The 18,133-nt window shown below is 38.7% G+C and overlaps 1 protein-coding gene across 3 annotated transcripts in view; it reads left to right on the top strand.

Annotated features, from left to right (window-relative positions):
• Window positions 1-18,133, top strand: part of LOC121954068 (leucine-rich repeat and fibronectin type-III domain-containing protein 2) — a 285,943-nt gene that overhangs the window by 211,076 nt on the left and 56,734 nt on the right. For all 3 annotated transcript variants that reach the window (XM_042501391.1, XM_042501389.1, XM_042501388.1), the window contains one exon: window positions 8,344-8,478. The gene's annotated coding sequence lies outside the window, so the exon portion shown is untranslated. The remainder of the gene's footprint in view (window positions 1-8,343; window positions 8,479-18,133) is intronic.

Genomic DNA, 18,133 nt, shown 5'->3' with positions numbered 1-18,133 from the left:
GCAAATGAGACTATAAATACACAGACTCATCTCTCAGATGTATCATCCTGTCAGGGAGTTAAACCCTGAGCTGTGACACACTATAGGTCTGCCACTGTGATGAAGCTCTTCACAATGTCTCAATTCCATGCTATGAGCTGTGCATGCTTTTTTTTGTTTCTGTCATGAATGTCAGAACCACTGAACCATCAAAGGCTGTCACTACAGCTGATGTGTAGTTGGAAAAAATGGCAATATGGCAATATTGAATCATTAAATTACTGTTTTGCTTTGCACACTGTAATGCATAGAGAGTAGCAGGTTACACATGCCCGTCTTTGGGTCCCAACTTCCCAAGCAAATAGTTGGGTAAAAATGTTCATATTTTTAGATTCACAGACAGTCATCACCTATTATATTTGATTAGAGTAATTACAGCATGTTCAGTAATGTACATTAATGTGGATTAATATAAACATCTGGATTTTTGGATATTTTGAGATTTTGTTTAATTTAAGAAAAAAGTCTGGCTTTCAGAATGCAGAACTCATCTCTTGTCAATGCATGATCAAGCTGAAAGCAAAAACAACCGTACCACGGTTCCACTGGTCAGCGTCTCCCTCCCTCTATGTCTCCCTGAAACTATGAATGGAAGGCTTAATTTTAAAGTGTTATTTCAGGACATGGTCGCCATTATTCCAATATATCTTTACATTGCAAATGGTAGTTTGCTAGAGTGAAATTCAAAATAAGTATCTTCTCTACTACTTTAGGAATATTAAAACCTCTTAAAACTCACTGGATTACCACTCCCGACCTGCTTGAGCTAGTTTTAAGCAGCTTAGTATTGCACATCAAAATCTAATGTTAAATGTTTACACTTTTGTCAATATGGACATATTGTTAGCTCGGTTTGATTCTCCACAATTCAACTGCACAGGTCAATTTAGGAAAACCATAAGCACCAAAGTAAAATAAATTCAGATTTACCTGCATAGTAACGTTAGAGACAAAAATAGTGTCTCCTACCTTTGAAGCAGTCATAAAGTCTGAATATGTGTCTGTCCCTTGATTAACTTGATATTCCTATAGTTCATAAGAATCCGCCAGTCAGAAGAATCAAAAAGGTTTTCGTAAAATTAATCCAGCTGTTTATTCACCAAACTGGCCACAGTTTGTTTGGCATAAGCAATATTATCTTTTCTTCCTGCACTGCGTTGTTGGGGTATGTTTGTTTTTGTTAGCTTACTAGTTAGAGAATTAAAGTGTCACTCAGCTTTCCTGCGTATTTTTCAACTCGCAACAGTCCCCAGAGTACAGCACCCATTCCCAGTTTGGAAGGCCAATCGGCTGTGTCACGTATCTTTGTGACCACCATACTGCAAACTTTGAACTGCTGTTTTTCAAAATCATGTCTCGCTGACAGTCATTACGTAATGTGATGTGTTTTGCCTTAATATTTGGACTACATATCAAGTATCTCTGACTGTTCGGCACCCACACATGCTGCTTTGCGGCACACCCCTCCATCCATCTGTTGGGTGGCCTTGCAGTGAGACTTGTGGCAACTGTGAGGCACCATGATAATGATTAAATGGCTGGCGGTTTGAGCCAGGGTAACACTAATTCCTTTCGAGCAGATTTTGTTCAAGCACAGATGAATTATGTAGCACAGGCCCACTGAAGCAATCCACAAGCTGTATGAACGATGCTGCAGAGCTAAAGATAGAGCCAACAACAGGCCAGGTTCACCTCCCCTGCACAGAGCCTACTCTGTTGTAAAAACATAGTAGGTTTAATACGGAGGAGGTTCAAAAAGCCAGAAGAGGTGTCGACCCTGTCGCAGATCATAGAAAGGTAAATATATAAATATCTTAAAGCAATGAAACACTGAATGTATGCATGTACATCAAAGTGAGAGGTCATGTATATTATTAAAAGATGTAAGGCAATGTTGGCTTGTGAAAATAGTAGTTTAAGTGGGTGAGACAATGTGTTAACTTGTTAGCGCTGGTGTACGTGTGCATGATTAAAAATTCTAAAGAAAACCGAGACTCCATGGCACAGCACTTGTTCAATAACTTTGCTAAAGTTTGCTCCTATATATATTTCTCTTTTCATCCAGTAATACATCAAATGTTAGCACCGCTGGGTTGGACCAGGATGCAGGATGTGCTCTCACAGTGGCTCCCTGAACTATGAAAATTACTATTGTGCAAAATGCCAGTACTTTGATGTCTGCACACAACGCACTGTTTGTGTGAAGTCATCTTTTACATCGGGCCCAATAGTGTAAGGTGACTTTTGGGAACACTGCTTCTTTGAAGGCATCATTCATTTGCATTCAAAGGGACAGCCCCGGTCCAACCGCCCAGTGCTCGGATCAAAACATTGCCAACAGCAGGGCAGAGGGACGTGTGTAGAATTCTTTCTGACCTTCAGTCTTTGAGACTCCTCATTTGCAGCTCAGGTGTCATGTGCAAATCCCTCCAGATAGATAATGTCGTGGTATACTCAGCAACCTGTCATGTTATTATGACAGTTCTGTTTGCAGAGAGAGATTGGATCTGATTTGGAAGGACAGTACAGCAGCTCTTTGATGATCCAGATCCAGGTGGTAATAGTGGTAAGAAAGAGTATGTAGGCTGTGCAGAGACTTGTGAAAGACAAGACAAAGTCAATGGAAACTCTCAGGACTTATGGATTTCCTCACCCCTTAAATGTTGGCTTGTGCAAGTGTACCACCGGGTAATAAGAGCCCATTGACTCAGTCTGTGAACTTTTTCTCTGTTGAGTTAAAGTTAAAGAGGCACTTCAACGATTTTACATGTCAAAGTCAATTTAGTAGTCATGGTTAGTACTTCTCAGCCTGGGAAAACAGTTGTCTGATGTCTTCTGTGGTTCTGAAGGAGCTTTGTCAAGTTTCATCACCCGGGTATTTTTGCTTGGAGATTTTGTAACAGAAAGTCTGCATTACAAATGTGGGTTTTTGCCAGGCAGGGAGAGTCACATTTAATCTACTAAATTGCATAATAGGAAGTTGAGGAACCAGTGGTTTTGGAGCTTGACCCATATTAGGGGCTAAAAGTCAAGATATCTTGGCCTCTTCTGTATCTCCTTTGGCCATATTTAGCAAGTGGCAGGGAGTGGAAGTGTGCACTGACCAGTCCACCACTTTTGTGCACATTCTTTGTCTATTTTGATACATCCTACTGATTTTTATGATCCTCTGATGTATCCTTCAGCACTGTCATGAGGTAGATTTGGAATTTTGAGTAACATGGCCTGACAGCTATAGGATGGATAGCCATGAAGTAGTAAACTGAGTATACACATTTATCTACCTCTCATGGTATAATGTTGGTGATCCATTAAATTTGGGTCTAGGTTGAAATATGACAATTTGTTGAGTATTTGTCTTATGACCAAATACATGAATCAAATGACATGCCCATCAGCCTCAATTTTAGTCTACTTTGAATTTAGCTCTAATTTGCAAATGTTAGCATGCTAACAGGCTAAACGAAGATGGTGAACATGGTAACTATTGTCATTTTGAGCATGTTAGCATGCTGAAATTAGCAAACGGGCTCAAAGCATCTCTGTGCACAAGTACAGCCTCACAGAACTGTTAACATGGCTATATAGGCTTAGTTTTAGATACGACCAGCAGATTTAAAGGTTGTTCTGTCTGTCTGTCTGTCTGTCTGTCCGTCCGTGCCTCAAATTTTTCCCCTAAGAGATCAATATTTTGGGCAGACTTGCCCAAGATTTTGTGGAAAGATTTATCATGGGCCAAAGGACAGCTGATTTACTGTACATGCCAACTGGCCAAAAGGGGCAATGCATGGAACGCGTGTATCTGGTCACAGCTATTGCAAATGTGCAGTTGTTTTATTAATTTGTTTTATGGATACTCATGGAAGTGCTGTAGTAAATCAATGAGGTATTTCAGGGAACTTTAAATGGCACTTATTTATGCAATGATTGATAAACAAGATAATAAAGCCTGCCCATTAAAGGATTTTTGAGGCCAATACCAATATCCATATTCGGTAGTTTAAACATCAGATAAATTATATTGACCAATAGTTTTTAAAATCAACACATGGTATAACCAGTCTGGATGTGGATGCCTTGGATCATTTTTCTAGAAGAATTGTGACAGTAAATGATCTCAAACCTAATTAGGCAGTCCTGTTACTTATTGGCCAACTTATTCACTGAAGTCACTATAAAACAGACCTCATCTACCCTGAAAGCAGCACCAGTTTTCATTTAGATGTGGGTCCACTAATCAACCACGATTCCTCTGCTTATTTTAAATGCATTATGCACTCAGTGACTCATATGCAAGAACACACACACACACACACACACACACACACACATATATATATATATATTCAATATAATTGAATTCTAGAGGAGCACAGCAGTCTGCTTGCTCCTTGTAGAAGTTGTGGCTTTGGTGCAGGATCACAAGTGTTCTCTGTAGCTCGGATCAGATGACTAACAAGACTTCATTTATCATCTGAAGCAACAGTGCATGAGCTTGTAAAGTAGCTCATGTTCTATGCCTTATCTTGTATTGAAACTTCATTGTGTGCTGTGGACATCCCTGTGCCTACACATCTGTGTGTGGTTCACAGAAGTGTTACTCACAGTGTCTCAGCGACTCCTGATGTCCCGATGCTGCTGTATTATTGTGAATGATTAATACAATTCAGGCCCTGACAGAAGGGATGTTGGCTGTGCGTTCGTGCTCATAATTAACTGACTGTAAAGACTGGACGCACGGAGCTTAACCACTTTGAATTTTAACGATTTATCGGCCTCCTCCATCCGCCTTGATTGACCCTGTAAAGAGTACATAAATGACAGGGTGCGTTCTTGATTGATTATGTTGACGTGTTCAGAGACTACACAGCTTAATTACTTTCCTTTTAGGCACGCTGTAACTCATGTCTTATTCGAGGTATTTGACATTTATGAGTAGGCACACTGCTTATTTTACATGAAGAAAGTGACAGCCACAGCAGAGGTACTGTAGCATTTCGGGTTAGAAATAAAAACAGATGGATTTATGTATCCTAACATTAAGGTGGAAGATCTTTGATTTACATATTCATCATCTTCAAGGTCTCTTATCTCCATGTGTAACTTCAGGCTGTAAATCTGCATTAAAAACAACCTGAGCACCAATGCAAGACGCCAAAAAGTGGGAAAGGAACAGCGTGAGAAACCCCTCTCCACTGTTTCACTCTGTTACATCAACCATAATCTAGAGTGACAGCTGTTTGATGACCTACGCGACACGCAACAGCAGTGTCTCAATTATACAGCGTGAAATTGCAACTGTCTGAATTCTGGTTGAACTTTTACAGCTTCATGCCCGTTTGCACTCAAACAATGTTAAGCCCACCACAAGGCAGTGTGGGCACTCGGGCTGCTGTAGGTGGAGCCGCTGCTTGCAGGCTCTGGAATCTCGTTAAGCATATTGTGTTGCCAGAATCAAAGCAGAGGTGTACTTGGCAACGGTGAACCGCTACAACCGAGGAAGTCAGGAAATCTCCGTGGCTTAGTAACACCCCACATTGCAGAAAGAGCTTGTCAATGGGATTTCGGGAGGATATTCTGCAGCCTGTCACAGAGGCAAAAATCACATGACATAACAACCGCAATGGTTTGTCAGGGAGAACAAATTTTTGCTATGTGGGCTTTTTTTCTCTCTAATTTATAGATCACATCCCCAAGGAAAGTCTGATTTTTGGACAATTTGTTCTCATAAAAGGTTGGTTCTTTTTTATCCTACCCTGGTAGCTTTGTTCCAGACCTTTGAATCACTGCAGACATCTGAGTCACTCAAAAAGGTCTGGTTATGTGCTCACTGGTGTTTATTCAAGTGGAGAAATAACTGAGCCACTGAGGGCTCTGTAGGTGGGATTAATAATCAGGATGTCATTTTCCTGTGCCAGAGTGAGAATCCTTTCTTACGGGAAACATGGCCTGAGGGACTGCTTCTGTCGGTCCTGTTAACCTTAAATGGGGTTGATGCAACAGATTATTTGTTTATCTCCAGCTGTTTAAAGCAAAATGCACCATCATATAACGTAAAATGGCTAACATGAACATGTCAGACTCAGTACTGAACTGGTGACAAACAGCAGTCCATTTTAAGAATTCTGGATAGTGGTATCAGGTATGGCTTGGCAATTGTATTGATAATGTGATGTGAAACTAGATATCATCTTAGACTGAATATCGTAATATCCTGATGTCTTTTCATGGTTTTAAAGGCTGCATCACAGTAAAAAGTATGTAATTTGGAAACTTAGCAGATTTTTAGTTGTTCTATTTTCCTTTGCCCACTTCGTCAAGTAAAGACACATTAATGATGATTATTAGTGTTAATAGTGTTTAAAGGAAGGATCTTGTACAAGACCTCTCAAATAATTATCATGGCTACATACATGATACTGTGCTTAAGCACTGAGGCTAAAGCAGCAGTAACATCCCAGGCAAAACATCCTTACTCATGTAATGTCAATGTTAGTGCTGGGGTTCCAGATTCAAGGTAGACAAGGTAGAAAAATTAAAAATAAACAAACAAACAAACCACAACTGGATGGAAAATTGCGCCTTTATTTTATTTATTTTCAAAAGGTATAGGCTACTTTTTCTGCACTTTATTTAAAGAAAAAAATGACGAGTTTCAGACAAAGTGCTAAATTGTTTAACTTGCATAGAAAAAATGTTTTCGTTGTTTTTAGCGTCATTGTAACTGATAATAATTACTATGTAATACCATGATACCATGACACTGCAATAGTTTCTCAGCTGATTATTGATTAGTTAGAGCAGGTCAACACCTTAAATCCATCATACAGCATTATTTTGCTTTTTCTTTTTTTTTTTTTTTTTCCCGGGGGGGGGGGGGGTTGCGTAGCCTTCCACATTGTAAAGTATTATTTGATCTTTTCAGCCATATGTCTTTCTAGAAACAATGTCCCAATTTCTTTAGAAAGTTTTTTAATTGCATACCAAGTGGACTACTTACTACCAACTTAAAAAAAAAAACAGTCCACATTACAGATCTTGAATGTGTTTCCTTTGATTTATTTAGAGTGACACAAAAGATGTTAGAATTTTAAGTTTTGTTTCGTATTTGGATGCTTTTTTGTAATTTGGGTAAACAGACCCTTTAAAAAAGCTGCACATTTCTGCAGTTACTGACAGAGAAAGTGGATAAAATGGAGTACAAGCAAACCATGGTCATTTTCAGGGATCAGACAATCTGCTTTTTTGTTATGCTAGACCGCTCTGACACGGTGCTTATTATCCAGTGTCACACTGACACTATTTAATTTGGTGTCTTTTGTCCATTGCCATAAAACCACAGTGTCTTCTCCATCAGCTACTTGGATTCTGTGTCATTTAGTGTTGTACCCGGACCGTCTGATTTGGCAAAGACGAACATCTGGCAGATGCACGCAATAAAGAGGGCCTTGTTTTAGCAGAGAGATGTATTGTTGTGTTAAGAGAGCACTAATTGCATTGAGATTTCAAATTTGCTTTTGTTTATTCATCTGGGCCGACGCAGCCTGGGGCCACAACACACCATTTCAAACCAAAATAACCATTATGAAACCTTGTTGTGTCTACCTTTGACTGTGTGCTTTTTATCTTCACCCATTAGGATGAAAAGCAGCGGTGGGTTTTGGGGGGACATGTGCTCTGACATGGTTGCAGAATTTTAATGAGGAGATGTATTCATGCTGTATTATTTGCAACCCAACATTCCATTCCTTTCATACAACAAATAGTTTTTGTCAGAGTACCCCTTTGAAACCTGGTCTAAAACCATCATGGATTTGAATCTGTCCCTGTCTGACCCTGACGTCTTTATCTTTGTATTCCTCCAAACTGATTTACCCATCCCTTAATTCTACAAGCTGAAATCAAAGACTCTGAAGGGTGTAATTACCAGACCAAAAAAAAAAAAACAAAATTCTCTTTTTCTGCTCCCTCCTGCACTCTAAAGTGCAATTTTTATGTTTGATGTTTTAATACCACTTCGGTCATGGCCAACTATGTGCTCCTGGTAACAGATCATGACAGGCAAATCAAATCAAAAGGGATTTTTCTTACTTTAAATGTTATTTCTTTCTCCATGTAATGCCCTGAAATTGCAAAGACCCGCGGTTTCTTTTGCAGAAAATTGTCAACATCCAAAATCAATCATCATTGGAATGGCAATTTCCGAGGATCGTTTTATTCACACAACCCTGCAGCTCGCAGGTAATTGTGTTATGAGCGACTTCCTCTCACTAACTTGTCCAACTGTGTCTCTTCTTTCTTTAGGTGACCTGAGAGATCCGACAGAGACAAATGTGACAGCTATCAGGAAGAGGTGTTCTATGAATCTGACCCCCCATCTTGACATGAATCACTATGTGTTTAGACACCTGACCTGACCAAGCCACTGTTCCTGTCACTGTGAGTACCAGAACAGAGTGCCATCAAATTCTCCAATGTTTCACCACATCCAGCATTTAAAAGCACATTACTGGAGGAGTGCACAATTTCTTGGCCAGTTTACTAATTTGTTTTCTGAAGCAATGGCACTCGTCCATCAGTGTGTTTACATGCACTTAACACGGTTTCCGTCAGCTTTCAGCTCAACCTGATTTCTTAAATACCATGTTAATTAGAAACCTGGTAATCAAAGTAGGGGTTCAAGAAAACAAACTTCCCCAGAGAGATTAGAGATCTTGGAACAATAAAATTTCTTCACCATGTGCTGTATGCATGTAACTTCTATTTGATTTTGTAATCGTAAACATGTGCAGCATAATGAAATGACAACTCTGTACATATATATATATATATATATATATATATATATATATATATATATATATATATATATATATATATAGATAGATATATATATATAGATAGATATATATAGATAGATATATATGATGGATTTTGAAAAAAGACAATTATTCAAAGTCTGATAAAACTGAAACTGACACAAAGTCGCCTCTGTATGTTTTAATATATGTTAAGCCATTTTCAACCCATGATATGCATATTTTTATATATCTGCTAAAAAATGTCAGTATTACCACTAACATTGATGTGAACTCTACAGTACAATAATATCATATAATATCAAAATCATAGTTTACAGCTTAAAAATTATGTTTAAGTGTGCAGTGCCTCTTACATTAACCAGGTTACTACAGTGATTGATACAGATCCATGAATTTTAGCTGCACAGATATTGACAACTGTTATGTTTTGAAATTGACAATTTTTCAGTGTCTTACACAAACTTGTTTTTTTTTTTTTTTTGTTTTTTTTTACTTTTTTTTTAGTTATTTGTTTTGTTGTCTCTATCTGGTAAATGTATCTATTTGAGGACATTTTGTGTCCTTTTTGGTCTTTTTGTTTGTCTTTGGACCCATTTTATGTCTCACAGGACATTTTTTCAGGTCAATTGTCGTTGGTCATTTTGTGTCTCATTAAGGGAATTTTGTGTCTGTTTGAGGCCATTTTGTGGGTCTCTGAGGTAATTTTTTTGTCTTTTTTAAGTCATTTTGTGTATCATTAAGACCATTTTGTGTCCATTTGAGGTAATGTTATCCCTCTCTCAGGTAACCTCCTGTGCCTTGAAGATCATTTTGTGTTTCTTTGAGGTCATTTTGTGTGCCCTTGAGGTCTTTTTTGTCTCTTTGAGGTTATTTTCTCTCTCTGTCAGGTCATTTTTTGTCTAATTTGGTCTTTTGTGTTTAAGTTAATTTTGTGTCTCTTTGCGAGTAATTTTGTACATTTTTGAGGAAATTGGTACTCTTGGAGGCCATTTTGTGTCTGTTTAGGGTCATATTGTGTTTCTTTCAGGTCATTTTGTGTCTTTTTGGTTGTTTTGATTCTCTTTTTTGTTGTTCTGCAACTTTTTGTAGTTATTTAGTGATTCTTTGCAGTTCCTGTGCATTTCATTGTGGTCAGCCTGAGTCTCCTGTGGGTTGGTTCATGTTAATTTGAGTGACATTTTGCAAATGAAGGCCAGAAAAGCCCCTGACACTCTTGGCCCCCGGGCCTCTGCCCAGTGGGCCCACTTAGAAGTCTATCCATGCAGATGGGAAAATAGAATTTCTGGATAAAGTGAATGCTTAAGTTAGCATGTAGCACTGGAGCCTTTGGTTCACTGGGGATATGTAGATGAATTGCGTCCACACACTTAGCGGCGAGGGAAAACCTCACCCAAACTTTTTAGACAAAACATGTCAAATTTTCTTTTCACAGAAATGTGACATTCCTCGCCAAATCTTCTTAAAGCCAGCCTGTCACATATCTTCAGTCGGCATTTGCGCTGCCTGCACCACAATGATTGGATGATATAAATCACTTCAACAGGACAAACACTCAGCAAAACCCAGAGCGTTCTGATTTACTTAAGTTGGATTAGAGTCTTAAGCTATCTCCCAAAACTCTTCCCTTCCTTTCTCATTCTATCATTCTCCCTTTCTGTGAGAAAATTGGCATCATTTACTGCTGTCACTGCAGAGCTCATTGTCCCCCATTATCCCAGGGACAAAGCTGCCGTGACATTGAGTTAATCCGTGCTTGTTTCAATTTTGCTTCCAGGGGGAGAAAACAGATAAGGAGTTCAGGTAAGTGATGGCAAGGAGGCGCTATACCCCGGGCAAAACGGGCTACAATGATTGGGACGGCTCAGAGAAAGATAAAACGCAATCTGCCAGGCAAATTGGGTTGATTTCCCCAAAAATGTCAGAGACGTGTTGGGCGTGCTTGAGAGGTTTTCTCTCTGGGATTGATGGAGCGCACTTCTAAAGACTAAAATTGCTTGCCAGAATGTCAGTCACACATACTGTAAAAAGACAACCAAAGTTAGACTAAAAGGAACATTTTATAAAATCTAGGGCAAGGAAAATAGTGTGGGTAGAGACCTCCTCCCTCAACATCTTCGCAATCATTACCACCATGAGATATAAGGTAGCGATAAAACACTGCAGTTAGCTTTCAGTCAGAAACTTTCGGAAGGAGAACTGTTTGCAAACACCGTGTGCTGGCTTGCTCTTCCAACAAAAAGTGAAATGTCATGTGTGAAGCTGACTGCCTCAGGTAGAGCTCTCTCTGGGAGTCTAAATATAGCATGTCCACGTCATATGGTGTATTGTGAACCTAAACTAAGCTTACTTAATTAAATGCAGAGAAAATCGCCGAGACCATAATTAACCAGGAGAAGAGGAGAGACGGTAAGTTGATCCAAATATGTCTGCCAAGTAAAGCCACATTCTCAGTCTCTCTCCTACCCATTCTGAAAAAGATGGTACAGTTTTATCAGGAATTTTGGAGGTTGACCAATAATTGGGACTACTGTGAAAGGCAACACATTTTAGGCCCCAGCTGCATAAATTATGACTACTTTTTTTTCCTCTTTTTTTTTCAACTCATCTCTATCTAGGCCCCTACCTCCATAAAAACCGTCCCATTACTTAAGTGCTGCTTTAACTTTTACTAAATTTTGCATCAAAATATATTCAGGTCAGTGCAAAATTCACAATCAGTTCATTTGCTTTTGGGGGCGAAGTAAATTTTTTTAAGTTCAGTTAAGATGAAATTTGACCTATACTGTTGACAAATAGCCTTGTAAAACTGTCCTTACAGTGTCAACCTTTGAGAAAACAGATAGCCCGTCCAAAAGATGAAGAAGCTATTGTAGTGTATTAAACGTGTTCCATCCACTTTAATTTAACCATTCTCTGTTGATTGATTGATTGATTGATTGATTGAATTTATTTGATTATTTAAAACAAATATAGCACTGCAGACCAGCCACTTCATACATTACAAATCACCAAGAACATAAACATAATGAAGTCCAAAGGATGTGATCATCTGGTAAACACTTAACACAAGATAAAACATCACATCAACAAGACAAACATGGGAATAAACATATAATAAATAGCAGGGGACTGGGTATATGCCAACATGCTTTGTCAACAGTTCTCTTGGCCATTAAAAGGTAAAAAAATTAAAATAAATATGCTACATGGTACAATTCTGTAAGGCCACATAAATGTGCTCTCCAAAATACACAGTTTTAGATTTTATTCAACTGTACTGTGCTTTTGTGAAATGTATTTTTTGCCCAGTGACTTTTGAATCGAAAAGGTATAAAAATCTGTCAAGCTACCTCTTGGAAATCAGCTCTGACTGCTTCATCTCCTCATAGAGTTCAAACTGCTCCACAGAGTTTTTTAGAAAGTAATGAGACAAGATTCAGTAGTGCCTTGGAGCTTGTGCAACTTTTACAAAAAGAAATAACACAATCTTTTACAGTTGAAAAGCCTTGCTCAATACACTTAGAGATTATTTTGCTACAAACTTACTTAGCCTTGTTTGACCAGTAGGCTTTGGCATTGCTCTGCAAATGACATTGCTGAGTCAATTTACTGACTTTTCTCTTGCGCTACTGTCACACTACATTTTAGAATATAGCATTTTTTCAAAAATTAGTGGCACTCTACAAAAGTTATTTAGAAATAAATAAAAATAAATTGAGTGAATATATTGCTAACTGCAGCTAGGTTGGAGAACGTTAAAAGCGGCCTGCCACACAGACTATTACAGTAGGTTCTGAAGCCATTATCAACCCAATAAATAGCTGTTTGCATAAATGTTGTGAAACAGTCGCAGTTGTCTTAGGTTTAACTTTCACTTTCATCAAGTTTAGGCGCTAAAACTATGTGGTTAAGTTTAGAAAATAGATATCAAAGTACAACAGTTAAAACAAAAGTCTCACACAGTGGTTTCACACTTTCACACTCTCCTGGGTGAATGTCTTGTGTTTGTTTGACCCATCCACCACCTCTACCTGACATGGGGTTTCTCTACTCTTTTTACTACGTTAAATGACTTCCTCCTTTGCTGCATCATAATTGATATCATATTTACTATAGCCACAAGAAGTTAATGGCCCTTTGAACACAATAGTAGGTGTGACAGGCACCAATATCCATGAGGCTTATAACTCCTGATACTGACCATTTAATGACCTGACAACAGCTCAACTGGCTGGCCAGTATGATCGTGACCCACTTGTGTTTGCATGTTCTCAGCTGACTAGCATGTCAGCGATTACCTTGCCAGTTACAGTAGTTCCCGTAGACCCGTGAGTAGTCACTCTGTCACCAAGCTTCTAGCACTGCCATTTCCATGGGGACGGTTGGATGACCTTCGGCATGCCACTTTCTGGTGTCAACAGGCCTTTAAAAGATGCATGACATTAGCGCTTGGTGCCAGAATGTTGGCCAGCCTCAAATTTGGTATGCACTACTGAAAGATCAGTCTCGCCACTGGATGTAGGAGAATTGGCCACATGAGAACAATGCAGAGATGGCACTCAAAGCAGTGAACAAAAACCTAATAAACAAGACAAATATGTCACCGTTATTGGTCTTTAATATAGAAGTCTGTCTTCTGAAAATATCTGTACCCATCTGTCCCATCTGCTTTGATGGGAACAGCAAAGTAGTAAAGTGCCTCATGATAGCATATTATTGGCAAATTAAGCAATTAACTAGGAACAGATTCATAAAGCGCTCTAAGGTCACATAATGTTTGTGCTAAAAAATTAATGATGAACATTCGCGGTGCTGAGAAGACACATCACATTTGCTGAACCTGGGAATTGCCTTCCTCCTCCAACCCATCTCAGCGGGATATCAAAAAGATGATCGCAAGTTAATATCACAGTGCGATCTATTGATTGCACTTGTCAGCTTTTACAATCTGGCCTCATCTGTTGGTCTGCGCTCCCTCTGTCTCATTTAAGAGGTTCCTGAGAGCCGAGGTGAGCCTGTCCTCTACCTGACAAACTACTGCTCCCTCATCCATCCAGCCCTGGCTGCTAGCAGCCTTGCCACCCCTCTTACAGCTACGCACCAGAGCCCTATCATGGTTCACTAATCCTCCTCATTAAGCCGGGCCTCAAGGCTCTCGTTACTGTACATCTATTCCCACATGCCTTGTACCAGACTTTCATCTTTGGCAGCATGTGCACATGTCATGAATTTGCCATGTGCAATATAGTATGTGTGTCAGGATTTTGATGTCTCTGTCTGCTGCGGGGCCAGATAATGTGGATAGGCAGCTGTTCTTGCTCTATATTGGTGATCGAGGGAAAAATGCACAACTTTCTTTTACATGGGCCTCTTTTAATGTTTGTTTGCTTGTCTGTTTTTAACTTTTGTAACTTGATGTATTCACCTGGACTCACCTGGTTAACCCTTTGAAACATGAGCACTTTGGCCTAATTTCTTAAAAACATGGGAAGAGGGCAATGAGCTGTTAAAGAGGAAATGACCGCCAAATCAGCAAGAAATTAGTAAAAAAAAAAAAATTACAAGAAAATTACAAGAAAATTATATTTAAAAAAAAAAAAAAGATTTACAAAAAAAAAGTAAAACAGTAAATGTAAAGTAGCAAATCACCTAAAAAATTAAGTCTGTTACATAATTTAAAATATATAATTATTATAAGGTAGCACATCTCAAATATTACAGTGATGTGGGCCAAATAAGTGAAATGTGAGTATTTTGATACTGCAGATTAAGCTTCAGGGCAGCATCCATCTCTGCATTTATTGTAGTTATTCCTTGTTTTTTTTTTTCCTTATTGCAGTATTTGTATGCCAAACTCGCCCCGAGGTTCTGAGAGCGGAAAAACAAATATACTTTTATAGCCTAAAAAGTGAGTTTTCTTGACAGAGAGTAATTCTGTCCGCTCCTCAGCTTGTGTAAAGTTTGTGGCAGCGCGGAAAATGCTCCAAGGATCTATATTAACCTCACTTTGAAGTTATCCGTACAGCCCATGAGCTCTCTGGATTTCCTTATTAAAAGCCTTTCTGATTCATCTCAGAAACAACTGAGACCAATTGGAAGCTGTGTCGTCAGGGGCAGCACTCTCAGTCATAGAACTCCCTTTGACAAACGGTGCTAAAGCTCCGGTGACAGGCGGCGGCGAAGATGGGTTAGAAGGATACAAATCATCCACTGTGAGACTGAATTGCAAAGTCAAGCAGCTTTGGCTCTCTATCAGAAATATGCTGTGAGTGATGGGGTGTTCTATTTTTAAGTGACTTGTAGTAAGGGCTCCTTTCAATCCAAGACGGGGAGGGGAATGCGTGTGTAATGCTGTACCAGAGACAGGAGTAAAATGTGTGCGACAAGGTATTAAACTACAGAACTGGGGTTGGCCTACGTGATAACAGCTCAACAGTTGTTTGGGGGTTTTTTCTTCATAAAATGTAGCTATGTATTCTTATTGTGGGGACAGCTTTTTAACTCTGATGTTTATTTAGGTTTGTGTTTGCAGTTTTTATTAGAATTTTTATGTTACATGTTTTAGAAGGTGCTTGCATACATGGAATATTTTTGTCCTTTTGGTCATTCTGTGTCTCTTTGAGATGGATTTTTGTCATTAATGGTCATTTTGTGTATCTTTGTAGTCCCTTTGAATCTCTTCAAGGTATATTTGTGTCATTTTTGGTCATTTCGTGTCTCTTTGAAGTATTTTTTTGTCTCCTTTTTGGTATTTTTGTGTCTCTTTTTATTTCCTTTGCATCTTCTTGTGGTTGTAAGTTGAAAAAGTAGATTTTTAATGTAGCATGGAATATTCATGTAAAAAAAGAAAAAAGAAATTATTCAGTTATTGAAGACAAGACATATTCATTGATTTATGACACAGCAAATGCATGCATAGAGAAAAAAATGTTTTGTTTTTTTTTTAGTTTATGTATTTGTCTAATTTCTTTTGGGTTTTTTTCACCTAAAAGGATTTTTAGAAAGATTGTTAAGGTGAGTTAGACAAAAGCAATTTTACAATGATCATTACTAGTTGATGCCACTGGTGTGGTCAGGTATGGGGTCTGTTGTCAGGCCAGCATACTGGACCCTGAGCAGGAGGTTAGTTGCAATGCTTAACTCTATTACAATGGTTTCCAATTTCACTGGATGTGACTTGGATTATTATCAATATAAAAAGAAATTATCTTATCATTAAGCCCCATTAGTGTTTTGACATTGAGGAGTATAACTCAGAATATTGTATTTTCAGTTCCTTATACATCTCCGCTGTTAACTCAAACATCAGTTCTTTTGTTTGTAATGATATGTATGGAAGAATTTATATCCAGCTCAATACAAAACAATGTAACTTCATCCTATGCTCCAGTGCCTTTCTACATATATTCACGGTTAGGTGCAACCTACCTCCCAACCGTCCTCTATTGCTTGTCCACCAACACGGTCAGATTTATTTGACAGCCCTTGAAGGAGATGAAAAAGGACAATATTCACCAATATGTGGCAGTAAAAAACATTAACTAGACCAACAAGTTTGACCTACAGCTGCACGACTGTCATGAGAGCAAGGCAGTGTGATTTATATAGCATATTTAATTCCAAATAAACTCCAGATGCTTTACAGCAAAATGAATGTGCACTCACCCAAAGTATCGCACAGTGGGAGCCAATGAAGTGATTTAACTGCTGGAATAATATGTTTGGCTTTGCATGCACAGAATGAGACTGTTGTTAAAACAAAAGGCTGCCTAACATCCACCAGCATCAATGGATATCCACTCTTTGCTTCATTTGCTTTTATTTGAAGCCCCTGTGACTGATGAATTCAAAAGTGCATTTCCTGTTTCAGTGCAAGTGATAAGTCTTAGATATTTTGCAGAGCATAAAGTGAAACACAAAATATGCTTACATAAACAAGCAATAAGATACAGTCATTAACACGATATATATCGAAAGACTTAAATGCTTATGAAACAAAGAACAAATGGGACAAAGGAAGTCAGGCTGTCAGTATCCAAACGGTGTGCACCGGTTTGTTGCAGTTTCCAGAGTGAACCATATATTTCTTTGACACGCTGTGGAACAATGAGCAATGGGCTTTGCGGTATTTTTTCTCTTGTTTAATGTGTGAGTCAGAATTGTTACAGCAGCGACATGTATATAAACAAAATTTTGGTAGATTTTTACTTTTTTTTTTTTTTTTGCTTTTATTTTACACTTGCTTTAGCAAAGTAAATGTATGTTTCCCCATACCAATAAAGCCCATTTTAATGGGATTGAATTAAATACTGCTTCATTAAAAGACAGTGTGCCTGCGTAAAAGCAGCCCAGTCTTATTCTGAAGTTGACAAATACTGACGCATTTGCAGTGCTTTTGACTTAACATCTCAACGGTAAAAGCCACATTTCACGTCTGCATGATACCCCGCTGTATGTTATCATACGCCACTAGACAGCCTGATGGCACCTGCAGGGGCAGCCAGACAGAACTTGTCATGGCCGTGTGATACGTCACTGGCCAGCATTAGAATGAAATGCTGCAGATAACATCGTACTATAAGGAGCACTAAGGTCCTTAAAGGGCAGGGGTGAGGGCCGGTAGATGGATCCAACTAACCCTGGACTTTCATACAGTAGTTTTTTTTTGTTTTTTTTTTTTACCTGACACCCTACAATTTTACCTCTTTTGCCTCAACCCAACCATCTGTGCAGCATGTGCGTTGGTTGATGTCCCAGCATTGGTTGACGTGCTTTTGTTGCCTTAACATGACCAAGTGCAGTGTAATCCTACCATGTGCTTGTGCTGACATCACGGTAGCATCTTGAAACCTCAATAGTAGACGCAGGATACCTTGAGCGTAATATGCACATGCAGAAGTCCACCGCAAAGCGGCAATATGTGATGACTTGGGATGAGAATGTGTTGGTAACACGACACGGTGTCCAATGCATCACCCTTTCTGTTAAATAAACATTTTGTTGGTGCTGAACGCAGCCCAGGGACCAAACAGATCCTTTTGTAGGGCACAACCACAAAGGTAAACACAATCATGGCAATAGATCACAGCTGCATACTTTCTGAATTACCACATTCAAAAATTAAGTTGCTTTTAATATTTCTCTCCTTTGAATTTAAACGTTCTTCATTTTGTAATTGTCCCGTCTTGTATCCCATACAAAACACAGTTAGTATAGGTGTGTAGTTTGCAACTCTATGTAAAAATTGACAAGCAACACCTAATGATTGAATA

The sequence above is a fragment of the Plectropomus leopardus genome, chromosome 14 (assembly GCF_008729295.1).
Source record: "Plectropomus leopardus isolate mb chromosome 14, YSFRI_Pleo_2.0, whole genome shotgun sequence".
NCBI lineage: Eukaryota > Metazoa > Chordata > Actinopteri > Perciformes > Serranidae > Plectropomus > Plectropomus leopardus.
The sequence above is the reverse complement of the archived record's forward strand: the minus strand, read 5'-3'. Positions and strand labels throughout refer to the sequence as shown.